The sequence below is a fragment of the Herpailurus yagouaroundi genome, unplaced genomic scaffold (genome assembly GCF_014898765.1).
Source record: "Herpailurus yagouaroundi ecotype Mexico unplaced genomic scaffold, PumYag 29, whole genome shotgun sequence".
Classification (NCBI taxonomy): Eukaryota; Metazoa; Chordata; class Mammalia; order Carnivora; family Felidae; genus Herpailurus; species Herpailurus yagouaroundi.
The window spans coordinates 68952865-68968875 of NW_024412377.1; the positions used below are offsets into that span (position 1 = coordinate 68952865).

Sequence of the window (16011 nt, forward strand, 5' to 3'; positions counted from 1 at the left end):
TGTTTGGGCATTCTGCCAGGCAACTGATACAGTTCTTTGGTTTTATCTTTATACATTTGTAGAAAGGGGGATTATTATTTTCACTTTACATGCAATGAAACAGAAGCTCAGATAGGTTAGAAAATTTATCTTACAAGTGGTAGAGGCAGGGATCCAACTAAGCTCTGTCTGATTTCAAAGTTCACATTCCTTTCATTACACTGAGTCCTCTGTTTTTTGTGTAGAGTTATCTGGCACTTCATTGGCTTCCACTAATATTTGTTGACTAGATGAGGAGACGAATGAATGGATGATTGAAAGAAACCATCTGAGGCTTTGTGGACAATGCTAATCTGAGAAATAGAAATGCTAATAGGAGTCTTTATAAAATTGTTCTGCATTTCTAAGTGGTCCCATCTCTTCTACCAAAGAGAGGCTCTTCCGCCCTTCCCAAGAGTGAAAAGAGAACCACTGTGTTCCAGTATACCTACAATTAGGACAGACGTCACCCCAAATTGGAAGGTAGGTGAAGTGAGACTTACTGCTCTTCCATCTGCACTTGGTGGCTACTGCTTATTGCTTAGCACTATCCATGTAGTCACTCACAGACCTGAGTCTGGGCCAACCTCCAGAATTAACTCCAAGTCACAGAGTCCTGCAGTCTCAGCTACCAGTGGAGTTATGAGGAGTAAAGCTTAGAGGAGAATTTGCATGAGAAAGTTTAGTTTATAGAATTTGGAACCAAAAAGACTGGGTTCAAGAGAACATATGTCCTCTACTTATTAGTTCTGTCACTTTGTGTAAGCCACTTAACCACTCAGTCCAAAACTTTGGGACATAGAAATTTCCTCACACGGTTGGTATGAAGATTAATGAGGTAGATAAAAGGTGAGGCTCACAGAATATACCCATTAAGATATAGCTACTCTTTATAGCTTTTAGATGAATTTTTGGTAACTCTAAGACTTGTACTTTTCCAACCAAAAACAAAGAAAATTTGTGGGGCTTTGTGATTTTATTTACATCAGAAACCCTACAAAAGTCAAAAATCTATAGTTACATAATTTATAATCACTTGTGTTAAAGAGAAAAAATGTGTATTTGAAACTATTCTAGAACTTGGGCTTACCTTACTTACTTTGGATTATCAACTTGATTTGCTCCTCTTTGGAGATTTTCTATTCTGAAACATACAGCAGATGTCCGTTTTGTGGACACTGGGTCCTACTGGGAATAGGACAATGTCCAATGTGTGTATATCCTCCTTCTCTACCACCAACTTGGAAACAAAGGGGAAGTTCCCATGCAAGTGTTGGGAGTGAATCCCGTGAGTCTTTCATGTTTCTGCAAAATTTGTAAGCAGAACTACTTGCTCTTTCATTCTAGTTTACCTTTTCACATATTTTTGTAGAGTGAAAGGCTTAAAATTAGCCTCTCCTTGCAGAGCCAAGTATTGTCCAGTATAAGAAAGGTGAGGCAAACACTGGCAGATTTGTTCCCAGCTCATTAACAGATGCAGATTCTCTAAGCTCAGGATTCCACTGCGTGCTCTGCACCTACCTGAGCCTCTTCTGCCTCAATACCGTGGGACTTGGAGAGCAAGGAAAACCAACTCTTGCTGCTTGCTGTTGCTTAACACAGTCTGTTGTCTCTGGTACAGGATTCTCTTGTCTTCTGCCAGCATGAAAGTGTGACAGACTAACTTGTCAGCTTGAGAGTAGATACAAATTCACATCCTTTATAGTTCTTGACAAAAAACCATGTGAAAACACAGAAATGTGGTGTTGTCAGCCCAGAGGACTCAGAAATCTCTTCTGATTGGGAAGTGCAGATGGCTGAGGGAGATTGTCCCAGGAGAGGTAATACCTGATGTAAGTCTTGAAAGATGAGCAGAAGCTAGCTGAGTGAAGAAACCTAAGAGAGGGACAAATTCCAGGCAAAAGAAATGAGATACAGGTGTGCACATATTCGTGGGAAATTGGAATGTTAGAGCTCAGATTGCAAGGGGTTGGGCCTGGCAGGAGGATCTAAAAAGCAGTTTGGGAATATATTGGGAAAAATATATTCTAGATTTTCTGCTCTACTAACAGTTTCATGTACATGGTATTATTTTACTAAGACAGCAACTTTCTTGGGTAGGTATTACTAGCCTTTATAAAGAAATTAACACTGAGAATTTGAATAATTTCTATAAGATTAAAAAGCTAATAAATACTAGAACAACAATGCAAAACCAATGTTCTTTCCATACCATCTTCAATCACTCAGTGAGGATTTTGAAATTTTTATTCTGTGGGTAACATCAGGAACCATCTGTCTTTTTAACTGTTGTTGTTGTTGTTATTTTCTTTTTTCCTTAACTCCAAGATGTCCTGATTAAGTCCATGGTAGATGGACAGTTTGGAAGCAGCATGAGGTATTGGATAAGGATAGTCCCAACCAATTTGACCATAAAGTATATTATATATATATATATATAATATATGTATATTATATATATATTATATATATATACAATGTATTATTGAATTAAAAAAAGAGGATAGTCTGGCAAGCAAAAGAATCGTTGTGAGATAATTATATTGTGATCCATCTGAGCATTAAAGAAATTTTTTTAAGTTTGTTTATTTATTTTCAGAGAGAGAGGCAGTGCAAACAGGGGAGAGGCAGAGAGAGAGGGAAACAGAAAATCCCCAAGTACCCTCTGCTCTGTTAGCGCAGGGCCCCATGTGGGGCTTGAACTCACGAACCATGAGACCATGACCTGAGCCAAAATCAAGAGTTGGACACTTAACCAACTGAGCCACCAAGGCTTCCCCATCTGAGCATTTTTAAGAAGCCTGAATTGGGTCATGAAAATCGGGATGGAGAAGAGAGAATAATTCTTGGAGTTTGGAAGTATAGTATATCACAAAGATGAAGTGATTAAAAAGAAAAGCTCAAAGGTCTGTAACTTGGATGACTAGATGATTTCAGTGAACTGAAATAGGTGATTCTGATGGAGGAACTTTGAGGAACAACATTAAGAATTACGTTTATAAAATAAATAAGATGGCAGAGTGAATTACTGACAGTGAAATTTCAGACAGTTTTTGCTTTGTTGAAGATAAATTTCGAAATAAGAGATATTTAGTCTTTCATGGAGTTAACAAATTATTTTTTTTCCATTGGTAATTACAACCTAATAATTAAAATTTAAAAATTTTACAGATATGAGATAACATTTAGCAGAAATGTTTTCCGGTAAGAAATATGAACACACACAAAAAGATACGTAAGGATAAGAATGCTAATTTACCCCCTCTACCTTTTTCTGTACTTCATTTAAAGTCTTATTAGTAATATTATTTCAGATTTTTACTGAAATAACAATTCCCCTTCCAGAATAAACACATTTTAGCTCAAAACAATTGTCATATTTCTCCTTTTTCTATACCCTCTAATCAGCTCTCTCTAAAACTCACTCCAAAAATTGAGTCCTTGAAAAGATTTGGAGATGGGTGGCTCACGCCCAGAAAAAAGACCAAAGTGTCTCTAACTTTGGTGATTGATTTTACTTATTCTTAAATGTTTGTAAAAAGAAAGCCTGAATGACTCATCCCACCTGTAGATTTAAAGGCATTTCTTCTATTACTTAAAAAGATGTAGCTTTCTTTTTGAAAATGAAAAAAATTGTTTCTTTTGCAAAGCTTTTTCTGGCTTTTTCTGTTAACTAGCTGATTCAACACCACCACCAATGCCAGGGTTATTTTCCTCACTTAATGATGGGGACAACCGGCTGAATGTAAACCAATGGTCATTCATCCAGGTGTGTTGCCTAATAACCAATTCGTTCTTAAGTTTTTCATGTGGAAGCACACACACGTACAAGCCAAAGAGGAAGAGGGTAATAATAGTAAAATGGGAGCAGTTACATGATGAAAATAAACACTTGAAGGGGTGATTCTTTATTTATTATCCTGCAAATGCAATTTACCTTTCTAATTCCTGTACATAAATATTCTTAACAGCAGCCAATTTGAATGTTTGAATATGAAAGTTGGGGTATTTCTTTTTACAAGTTTTATTTTTATTTTTATTTTTATTTTTTTCAACGTTTATTTATTTTTGGGACAGAGAGAGACAGAGCACGAACGGGGGAGGGGCAGAGAGAGAGGGAGACACAGAATCGGAAACAGGCTCCAGGCTCCGAGCCATCAGCCCAGAGCCTGACGCGGGGCTCGAACTCACGGACCGCGAGGTCCTGACCTGGCTGAAGTCCGACGCTTAACCAACTGCGCCACCCAGGCGCCCCTCTTTTTACAAGTTTTAAATTAGCAATTGAAATATCTCCATTTGAATTTGAAAAACAATATTTTGAAATGTTGCTTTCAAACCATGGGAGGCTCCCACCAGAGCCAAGATCAAGTCCAACCAATGACTTTTACTTACTTTTGTTAGATAAGTTATCTAAAATTTCTTTGAAGAGAGAAAAGTGAAAACAACAAATATGATCAGCAATTGAAAAAATGTACATTATTTTATATGTTCTGCTACTTTTTTTCCCCTGAAGTTTATTTACTTGTTTTGAGAGAGAGCACGAGCAGGGGAGGGGCAGAGAGAGAATCCCAAGGAGGCTCCACACAGTGCAGATCCAAATGTGGAGACTGAACCCATGAACCATGAGATCATGACCTGAGCTGAAATCAAGAGTGAGATGCTTAACCGACTAAACCACCCAGGTGCCCTTTCTTGCATTTGATTTTTGACATCTATCTGGTCATTTAAAATTTTTTCTTTACTTTTTATGTTCAAATATTATCACAAGGATATTGGTGGCCTAAGTCAACCATCGGTTATAGGAGTCCAAGGCACTAACATTGCTAGAAATCAGACATTTTCTAAAACCGTGATAAAATGTCATTACTGCAGGCTACACGTGGAGATTTACTTCACTGTGGCTTTCAGGTTTGCAGAGCTTCCCCACAGGGATGATGTTTTTATTCATTTAGTTTTTCTTTTCTTGTATCATACTTTTAGGGAGCATAGCGGAATTTATCACTTATGTTGTACACCTGAAACTAATGTAACATTGTGTGTCAACAATACTGAAATTTAAAAATTTTTTAAAGGATTTTGTGTTGTCTTCCAAATGCTTAAGAGCACACGAGGATGAGAAGATACTGACCAAAAGGAGCAAGTAAACTGTGCAGAGCCCCAACAAGTTGGAAGGAACGCCAGCACATTAGTTACCAGTATGTCAAAGTGGCAAGGATGTCAGGTCATTTTTAATCCCCTTCCGTTACCTATCAGTTTCTTCCTAAGCCCGTGTATCTCTCCTTTTTATAGATCAAAGAGAACAATACATTTTCTTTAAGTTCTTTGATTCCAGAAAGATATTTTGGGTCAAGAATTTGACCCTTTTGTGGCAAAATCTTTCTAATGTTTGAAAATAAGTTATAAATACACAACAAAGTGCATAAATACAGAGGCTAATATGTTAGCAAATATACATCTAACACTTAAATTAGTTGTTAATATTTTGACATTTTTGCTTCAGATTTCTTTTTGAGAAATTAAATGTTGACAACACATGTTCTCCTTTGCTGTGCCTCACAAGTTTATTACTACCCTGATATTATCACATTTCCTGTCTTTTGAGTGTTCTTGAACTACGACCATAAATATTTGTCATAGACAAGATAAGAAACAAGATAAGAAATTATTTTATAATTTCTTTATAAACAAGATAAGAAATTATTTTTTGAATCAAGAATTTAAAAAATGGTATTACACTGCTTCTTTCAACAATTTGACTTTTAAGACCAAAATTACTTTTAGAGAGCTACTGATGGTAATACAATGAGAATCATTTATTATATTTTAACTACTGCATAGTTTTCCACTGTAAAAAAAGTTTATTCTGTACCCTATAGAAAGACAAATGGGATTTATCCATTTTTTTGGCTATTATTAGCAGTGTTGCTATGAATATCCTAGTAAATACTTTCTTTGTGAGGATTTTCCTAAATGCAGATACATTGTAGCAGAATTGCTAGTCATACGGTATGCACATACTAACTTTAATAAATATAAGCAAATAATTCTCCAAAGGGTTTATACCAACTTCCATTTCCATCATCAGGGTATGAGAATCTGTTCCTTCACATACTTACAGATACTTGTTATTAGACATATTTTTTGTCTGTTCTGACTGATGTGGAATAGAATTTCAATGTGCATCTGAACACTTAAAATTTTTTTCATTAGCTATTTGGCTCTTCTTTATTACAAATTGTATTTTTACATACTTTGATCATTCTCTTTAGATTGCTTGCTTTTCATTATTCTATTTCTTTAAAAAATACTTTAATATTAATTCTTTGACAGTTATATTTTTAAACATCTTGTTCCAGTCAAGAGCTTGCTTTTTTATTTTGTGTATGGTATTGTTTGTCATATAGAAATTTAAAATTTTATTGAGATAGGTTTATTGATCTTTTTATGATTTGAGATTTTTTAAAAATGGAGACATAATTGACATAAAACTGTGTTAGTTTAAGGCGTACAGCATGTTGATTTGATACATGTATATATTACAATATGATTACCACCATAGTGTTAACTAATACCTCCATTACCTCACATAGTTATTATTTCCTTTTTGTAGTGAAAACATTTAAGATCTAGTCTTTTACTAACTTTAAAGTATATAACACAGTATTGGTAACTATAATCGCAATACTGTACAGTAGATCTCAAGAATTCACTCATAACTGTAAGTTTGTATTCTTGGGCCAACACCTCCCCAATTCCTCCACATCTCAGCCCCTGGTAACCACCATTATACTCTCTATTTATATAAATTTGGCTTTTTTTAGATTTCATATGTAAGTGAGATCATTCAGTATTTTTCTTTCTTTTTCTGACTTGTTTTACTTAGGATAGTGCCCTTAAGGTTTACCCATGTTGTTGCAAATAGCAGGATTTCTTTCTTTCTCATGGTTGAATATTACTTATATATATACATATACACATATATACACCTATATAAGTATAATATTTTTTCTATACATTCATCCATTGATGAATACTCAGGTTGTTTCCATACTTGGCTATTATCAGTAATGCTGAAGTAAACATGGGAATGCATATATCTTTCTGTTAATCCTGTTTTCACTTCCTTTGGGTATATAACTAAAGGTGGGATTGCTGAATCATATGATCATTCTATTTTTAATTTTTTGAGGAACCTCCATACTGTTTTATATCGTGGCTGAACCAATTTACATTCCCCAAATTCAACAGCACATACACCATGGTTAAGTGGGATTTATCCCTGCGATGCAACATATGCAAATCAATAAATGTGGTACACCACATTAATTGAAAGATAAAGACCAAATGACAATCTCAATAGATGTAGAAAAAACATTGGACAAAATATGACATCCTTTCATTATAAAAACCTTCAAGAAGTTGGGTATAAAAGCAATGTAATTCCTTATATCACATACCCACAGCTATATCATAAAGGACTTATATCATATACCCACAGCTATATCATACTCAATGGTGAAAGGTTGAAAGCTTTTCCTTTAAGATTGGGAATAAGACAAGAGTGTCCACTATCACCACTCATATTTAACATAGTCCTGAAAGTCCTAGCTACAGGAATCAGACAAGATAATGAAATAAAAAGGCATCGAAATCACAAAGAAAGAAATAAAAGTGTGTTTATTTGCAGATGATATGATCTATGTAGGAAATCCTAAAGGTCAACTGAAAACTGTTGTAACTAATTAACAAATTCAGTAAATTCTGAGTCTTATTTTTAAAATTCCTAATTTTAATTCTTAAAAATAATCTCTTATATTTCCCTTCTTGGTTTTGAATATTCTATTCCCTTAACTTATTTCTGTAAATGGTATAAAATAGGACTCTAATTGTTTTCTCATAAATCTCATTGAATTCTTGTGCTATTTCATTTATAAAATTCTTATATGTATTATATATATTTAACATGTATAATATGTATAGATATTTCTGTCAGCTGTCTATTCTGATCTATTTGTCTACCTTGCATCAATACTCACTAATTTAGTACAACTCTATAATATTTCTTGATTTTCAATAGGACACATTATTTTCTTATACTTATTCTACTCAGAACTGTCCAGATCATTCAAGATGCTTAAACCATCCCATATCAAATTTAGGATTATCTTGTATTCTACAAAAAATATGTGATTAAAATTATAGATAAATTTAGTGAACATTTCTATCATCACAGTATTGAGTCTTACCATTTATAAACATTATATATCTCTCATCTATATTTATTTTGGTCTTTTTTTAAATATTCCAATACATTTTCAGATGGCATATCTACATATAAAGGATTTGCTTCAGTTATCCTTGGTTAGATTTATTTCATATATGTGCTATATATGACTTAAAAGACTATATTATCTGATTGTTAGTTTATAAGAATGTATTTTTTACATTGACCTGGTATATAAAAATGTTACTGAATACTTCTTTTAATTGAAATAGTTTGACTTATATTCTTTTCTGAGCTAATTTTAATTGAAATAGTTTGACTTATATTCTTTTCTGAGCTAATTTTGGATGTTTTCAATAGTCTTATGTCTTCATTGAGCTTCTATAGCTCTTATTTCACCAGTTTTCAGAGAGAATGTTCATTTTATAAAGAATTTTTTGCATTTTTTATCTACTTCATATGCATATTTTTATGGTTTATATTCTTCATTTTCCTTTTTTTTTTTTTTTGGCATGTCCCTTCTTCCCATTCCCTTGCTGGTTCCTTTATTATTCATACTCATGTTAAAATGTCACCCATTCTTTATTATTATTATTATATTAATTTTTTAAAATGTTTATCTTTGAGAAAGAGAAAGCTCATGCATATAAGCAGGGGAGGAGCAGAGGGAGACAGAGGATGCAAAGTGGGCTCCACACTGATAGCAGAGAGCCCAAGGTAGGGCTCTAACTCATGAACCATGAGATCATGGCCTGAGCCAAAGTCAGATGCTTAATCAACTGAGCCACCTAGGCTCCCAAATGTCACCCATTCTTTTTTTTTTTTTAATTTCTTTTTTTAAAATGTTATTTAAATCCAAGGTAGTTAACATATAGTGTAATAATGATTTCAGGAGTAGAATTTAGTGATTCATCACTTACATATAACACCCAGTGCTCATCCCCAAAAGTGTCCTCCTTAATGTCCATCATCCCACCCAACACCTCTCCAGCAACCTTCAGTTTGTTCTCTGTATTTAAGAGACTCTTAAGGTTCTCCTTCCACTGTTTTTATCTTTTTTCCTTCCCTTCCCCTATATTCATCTGTTTTGTTTCTTAAATTCCATATATGAGTGAAATCATATATTTTTCTTTCTCTGACTGAATTATTTTGCTTACCATAATACATTCTAGTTCCATTCACGTTGTTGCAAATGGCAAGATTTCATTCTTTTTGATCACCGAGTAGTATTCCATTGTATATATAGGTCACATCTTCTTTGTCCATTCATCAGTCAATGGACATTTGGGATCTTTCCATAATTTGGCTATTGTTGATAGTGGTGCTATAAACATTGAGGTACATATGCCCCTTCAAATCATCATTTTTGTATCCTTTGGATAAATACTTAGTAGTGCAATTGCTGGGTTATAGGGTAGCTCTATTTTTAATTTTTTGAGGAACCTCTGTACTGTTCTCCAGAGTGGCTGCACAAGTTTGCATTCCTACCAACAATGCAAAAGTGTTCTTTCTCTGCATCCTCACCAAGACCTATAGTTTCTGGTGTTGCTAATTTTAGCCATTCTGACAGATGTGAGGTGGTATCTCATAGTAGTTTTGATCTGTATTTCCCTCATGATGAGTAATGTTGAACATTTTTTCATGTGTTAGCCATCTGGATTTCTTCTTTTGAAAAGTGTCTGCTTGTGTCTTTTGTTCATTTCTTCATTGGATTACTTGTTTTTTGAGTGCTGAGTTTGATAAGTTCTGTATAGATTTTGGATACTGACACTTTATCTTATATGTCATTTGCAAATATCTTCTTCCATTCCATCAGTTGCCTTTTAGTTTTGTTGACTGTTTCCTTTTCTTTGCAGAAGGTTTTTATCTTGATGAGGTCCCAAAAGTTCATTTTTGCTTTTGTTTCCCTTCAGAGACATGTCTACTAAGCAGTTACTGTGGCTGAGACCAGAGAGGTTGTTGCCTGTTTTCTTCTCTAGGATTTTGATGGTTTCCTGTCTTACATTTAGGTCTTTCATCCATTTTGAGTTTATTTTTGTGAATGGTGTAAGAAAGTGGTCCAGTTTCATTCTTCTGCTGTCCAGTTGTCCAGTTTTCCCAGCACCCGTTCCTGAAGAGACTGTCCTTTTTCCATTGGATTTTCTTTCCTGCTTTGTCAAGGATTAGTTGGCCATAAATTTGTGGGTCCATTTTTGGGTTCTTTATTCTGTCCCATTGATCTTTGTGTCTGTTTTTGTGCCAATACCATACTATCTTGATGATTACAGCTTTTTAATACAGCTTGAAGTCTGGAATTGTGATGCCTCCAGCTTTGGTTTTCCTTTTCAATATTACTTTGGCTATTTGGGGTCTTTTCTGGTTCCACACAAATTTCAGAATTGCTTGTTCCAGCTCTGTGAAGAATGCAGGTAAGGATTGCTTTGGGTAGTATTTGAATACTTTTATGGATATTACTATCTTATAGGTATATCTACACTCTCAAAGTTCAGGTGCTGTTTCTGGTTAATTCTGGTGAATTCTTGTATTTTAAGAGTCTTTATAAGGAATTTTTGCATTTTAACAACATTTGTTCTTCCAATCCATGAGCATGCTTTTCCATTTCTTTGTGTCTTCTTCAATTTCTTTCATAAGTTTTCTATGATTTTTAGCATTCAGATCTTTTACATATTTGGTCAGGTTTTTTCCTAGGTATTTTATGGTTTTCAGTGCAATTATAAATGGCATTGATTCCTTTATTTCTTTTTCTGCACCTTCATTATTGGTGTATGGAAATGCAACAGATTTTTGTACATTGATTTTATATCTTGTGGCTCTGCTGAATTCATGTCACCCACTCTTAATAGATCAGTTATCTGTTGAAGGATAGTGTAAAGAGGTGCTAAAGATTGGGCTAAGCCAACATGCTTAAATTTTATTTGAATACTTTTTTCTTATTTTTTTAATATGAAATTTATTGTCAAATTGGTTTCCATACAACACCCAGTGCTCATCCCAACAGGTGTCCTCTTCAATACCCATCACCCACCCTCTCCTCCCTCTCACCCCCCATCAACCCTCAGATTGTTCTAGTTTTCAAGAGTCTCTTATGGTTTGGCTCTCTCCCTCTGTAACTTTTTTTTTCCTTCCCCTCCCCCATGGTCTTCTGTTAAGTTTCTCAGGATCCACATAAGAGTGAAACCATATGGTATCTATCTTTCTCTGTGTGACTTACTTCACTTAGCATAACACTCTCCAGTTCCATCCACATTGCTACAAAAGGCCAACCAGGCAATTAGAGAAGAAATTAAAAAATATATGGAAACAAATGAAAATGAAAATACAACAATCCAAACACTTTGGGATGCAGCGAAGGCAGTCCTGAGAGGAAAATACATTGCAATACAGACCTATCTCAAGAAACAAGAAAAATCCCGGGGCGCCTGGGTGGCACAGTCGGTTAAGCGTCCGACTTCAGCCAGGTCACGATCTCGCGGTCCGTGAGTTCGAGCCCCGCGTCAGGCTCTGGGCTGATGGCTCGGAACCTGGAGCCTGTTTCCGATTCTGTGTCTCCCTCTCTCTCTGCCCCTCCCCCGCTCATGCTCTGTCTCTCTCTGTCCCAAAAATAAAATAAACGTTGAAAAAAAAATTAAAAAAAAAAAAGAAACAAGAAAAATCCCAAATTCAAAATCTAACAGCACACCTAAAGGAAATAGAAGCAGAGCAGCAAAGACACCCCAAACCCAGCAGAACAAGAGAAATAATAAAGATAAGAGCAGAAATAAACAATATAGAATTATTTGAATACTTTTATGGATATTACTATCTTATAGGTATATCTATACTCTCAAAGTTCAGGTGCTATTTCTGGCCAGTAGTGAATTCTTATATTTTAAGAGTTTTTTATAAGGAAGTTTTGCATTTATTTCTAAAATCATCAGCCAAAGAACTGTTTGCACTCTTTATTCTCAGTATTTCCACATTGAAATATATATACTTTTTGCAAAGATGGCATATCTATATATATTTCCTGTTCCTGCCATTCTTGGGAGTCAAATGGGACTCAACAATACATTTTCAAGATTCCTATGCTTCCAAATTTTGACTTTCCAAACAAGAGACAATTGGTCCAGTCCCTCAGAATGTATAACTTATTTTCAGAGGACTGTGTACCTGACCAAGACCTAAAGAGGTTAAATTTTCCTTGTTGCTTTCTCTTCAGTCTTCACTGCTATCAGCAGCTTTTCTGCATAGCTTTGATTTTGCTAATTTCTTACTTTTTTGCAAGTTAGCTTTTCTTTCTGATTTTTGTTCTGGCAAATATTTAGTGGGGCTACTGTGATGCCAATTTCATTAATACATAGCCTTCAACTGGAAATGAAGAATATTTCCTTTAAGAAATAATGAAGTAATTATGGAGTTAATATTATATATATGACCTAAGTTGATACTTTAAGAGGAATATCTTTTATTTTAGTATTATTAAATACTAAAATTTGCTTCATTTTTCAGAAGTAATGAAGCCTCTATTTTGATGGTGAAATATTTTTGGGGGGGAGTCTAATGTAAATGCATGGTCATTTCCTCATCTACAAGTGTATGATACTCATGCCTCCACACATATACCCTAACTTTTATAAGTTTGAAATATATGAATATTAAGAAGTTTGGAGATAACGTGTTAATCTAGTGAAGAGAAAAAAAGTCCTTATATTGTATACCTGTAATCATTTTCAAAAATTTCTATTTGTTGAGAGTTTCTCTGATAGGAGACATTTGCTCTTTACTTATGTTAATTTTAAAAGCCTTCAAAAGGTTCAAAATTTTATAAATTTAGCAACATTTCCATTGACTGGTTTAAGTAAATAAGCTATTGTGATAATTTCTATAGACTTAAACTTTAATTTTTTATTTAAACTTTATGTTGAAAATGACCTTACAGGAAGTTCTTCCTGCCCATGGGTCCTGTCCCCGTGCTTCAATAAAATCACCTTTTGAACCAAAAAACAAAAAAATAAAAAAATAAAAAAAACCTTACAGTCATCTTAACTCAGGGGCAGATTGGGACTGATCTAAATTTGACTCAACTATTCAGTATAGTTGATGAACCAGAAAAATCTATTACAATTTCCTTGATAGTACTTTCATTATCCCTATGCCTATATGGAGCCTTCTTTATTTATAGATAGGAGGGACACAGTGAGATGACATATTATTCAATAATCTGTGTAGCCATTATATTTATTATGATCTTTTACATTAGTCCCTCAAATTACAGGAAAAATAGGCACTCTTATTAACAAGTCTAGAGGTGATTATATATCCTATTTCTTTCCCCTACATGCCCTCTTCTCATGTATGCATACAACCTAACTCTACCGGTAAACACTGTCCATGTGTTTTATTTATTTATTTATTTATTTATTTATTTATTTATTTATTTAATGTTTATTTATTTTTCAGAAGGAAAAGGAGAGAGAGACAGACAGAGAAAGCAGAAGCTGGGGAGGGGCAGAAAGAGAGGAAGACAGAGGATCCTAAGTGGGTTCCGTGCTGTCAGCACAGAACCTGATATGGGACTTGAACTCATGAGCTGCGAGATTATGACCTGAGCTGAAGTCAGGTGCTTAACCAACTGAGTCAATCAGGTGCCCCTGTCCATGTATTTCAATATCCAGTTTTGAAACTTATCACCAGTTTCCTCTATCAGCACAAAGTCTTAAAATGTTTTTGTTCTGTATTGTTTTCCATCCCTCCTATAGAAGCATTCTTGATTTTACTCACTTGCCCATTTTCCAGAATTTCTACTATATCCTGCTCTCTTCTATTTGTTTCAAGCATACAGATCTTTTAGTATGCTTCTTTTTTAATGAGTTTTTATTTAAATTCCAGTTAGTTAACATAGTGTAATATTAGTTTCAGATGTACAATTTACTGACTCAACACTTGCATACAGCACCTGGTACTCATCACAACAAGTGTACTCCTTAATCCCATGACCTGTTTCACTCATCCCCCCACCTCCTCACCACTGGTAACCATCAGTGTGTTCTTTACAGTTAAGAGTCTGTTTCTTGGTTTGCCTGGTTTTCCACTCCCCACCCCACCATAATCGTAAGTTTTGCTTCATTTTTGTTTTATGTGGGAGCTCGAGTATTATGCAGCCCTGAATGAAATTGCTGGGTTGGGGGAAAGGTTCAAGTGTGGTGTGAGATAGGACCCGGATCCTCCTGTAGCCCTAGGCATGTGACATCCTTAGATATTCGGGGACCTCAAAACATTTGTAACCTTGAAAGTCTTTGGGCTCCCTAGTCTCTTTTACCATGAGTAAAATTCAGTGTTTCCTTCCATACAGATATATCCTTACCTGGAAGCCAGCCCCACCAGGAGATCATAGTGATAGCCTACAATTCTCGCAACATTTACTAGGTGTCAAGAACTCATACTAAGTGCTTTTTATGCATTTTCCCATTAGGGGAACACAATGAAATCTATAACATAAGTGAACATTTTATTTTCATTTTGCCAGTTAGGTAGCTAGAGCTTAAAGAAGTGAAATAACGTGTATAGTAAACAATAGATTTTAAATATCTAACCATTTCAGTCAGCCCAAAAAGTACATTTAACCACTATATTATTTTGCCTTAATATGAGGGGAAAATGCTAAAGGCAAGGTCAAGAAGTGTTCTTTTTTCTCAGTGCTCATGAAAACATACCTCAAGCATGTTACTGATTATTAAGAAGTATCTGTTACAATAATTTAAAAGAACACATGTTCTTACATCATTATTATCTGTTGAATGTGTTTACATTGTCTACTGTACTCAGTGTGCTATCACCCATTGCTATTATTAGCAGGTAGCAGCAGATTGTCGATGATTCAAATAGGCACTTGGCAGGAAATGAGGGAATGCACAACATAAACCATCACAGATGCTGTAATTGTGAGTAAAATTTTAAAAACAGAACATCCATTTTAATTTTTTTCTGACTCAATTACTGTTGAACAAATATGTAAACGTTGTATCACTCACTGTACACTGAGTGAGATAAAATTCCCATGTTTCCAGCTGTTTGTTCCTTTTTAGCACTTTCTGATCCGTATTTTTTATTAATTTTCCTGCCCTACTCATATTATTGATAACATTGTCATATCTCAAGTTACTGCTTCCTTTTTGCTATTTCTGATCTGTTTTGCTTTACTTCAATATTTATATGTATGAATAGGCTGACACTGCCATCTTTAAGCTGCTGCCTTTTTGTCCTTTTTTTTTTCTTATTTATATATGAAATTTATTGTCAAATTGGTTTCCATACAACACCCAGTGCTCATCCCAAAAGGTGCCCTCCTCAATACCCATCACCCACCCTCTCCTCCCTCCCACCCCCCATCAACCCTCAGTTTGTTCTCAGTTCTCAACAGTCTCTTATGCTTTGGCTCTCTCCCACTCTAACCTCTTTTTTTTTTTTTCCTTCCCCTCCCCCATGGGTTCCTGTTAAGTTTCTCAGGATCCACATAAGAGCGAAACCATATGGGATCTGTCTTTCTCTGTATGGCTTATTTCACTTAGCATCACACTCTCCAGTTCCATCCACGTTGCTACAAAAGGCCATATTTCATTTTTTCTCATTGCCATGTAGTATTCCATTGTGTATATAAACCACAATTTCTTTATCCATTCATCAGTTGATGGACATTTAGGCTCTTTCCATAATTTGGCTATTGTTGAGAGTGCTGCTATGAACATTGGGGTACAAGTGCCCCTATGCATCAGTACTCCTGTGTCCCTTGG

General features: G+C 34.9%; 1 long non-coding RNA gene across 1 annotated transcript in view; it reads left to right on the forward strand.

Moving 5' to 3' along the window:
• The first annotated feature begins 331 nt into the window (after positions 1-331).
• The window catches only part of LOC121012117 (uncharacterized), a 63928-nt gene continuing 48248 nt past the window's right edge, over positions 332-16011 (forward strand). Inside the window, exon 1 of the long non-coding RNA XR_005781949.1 lies at positions 332-501. This is a non-coding gene — a long non-coding RNA (uncharacterized LOC121012117). The remainder of the gene's footprint in view (positions 502-16011) is intronic.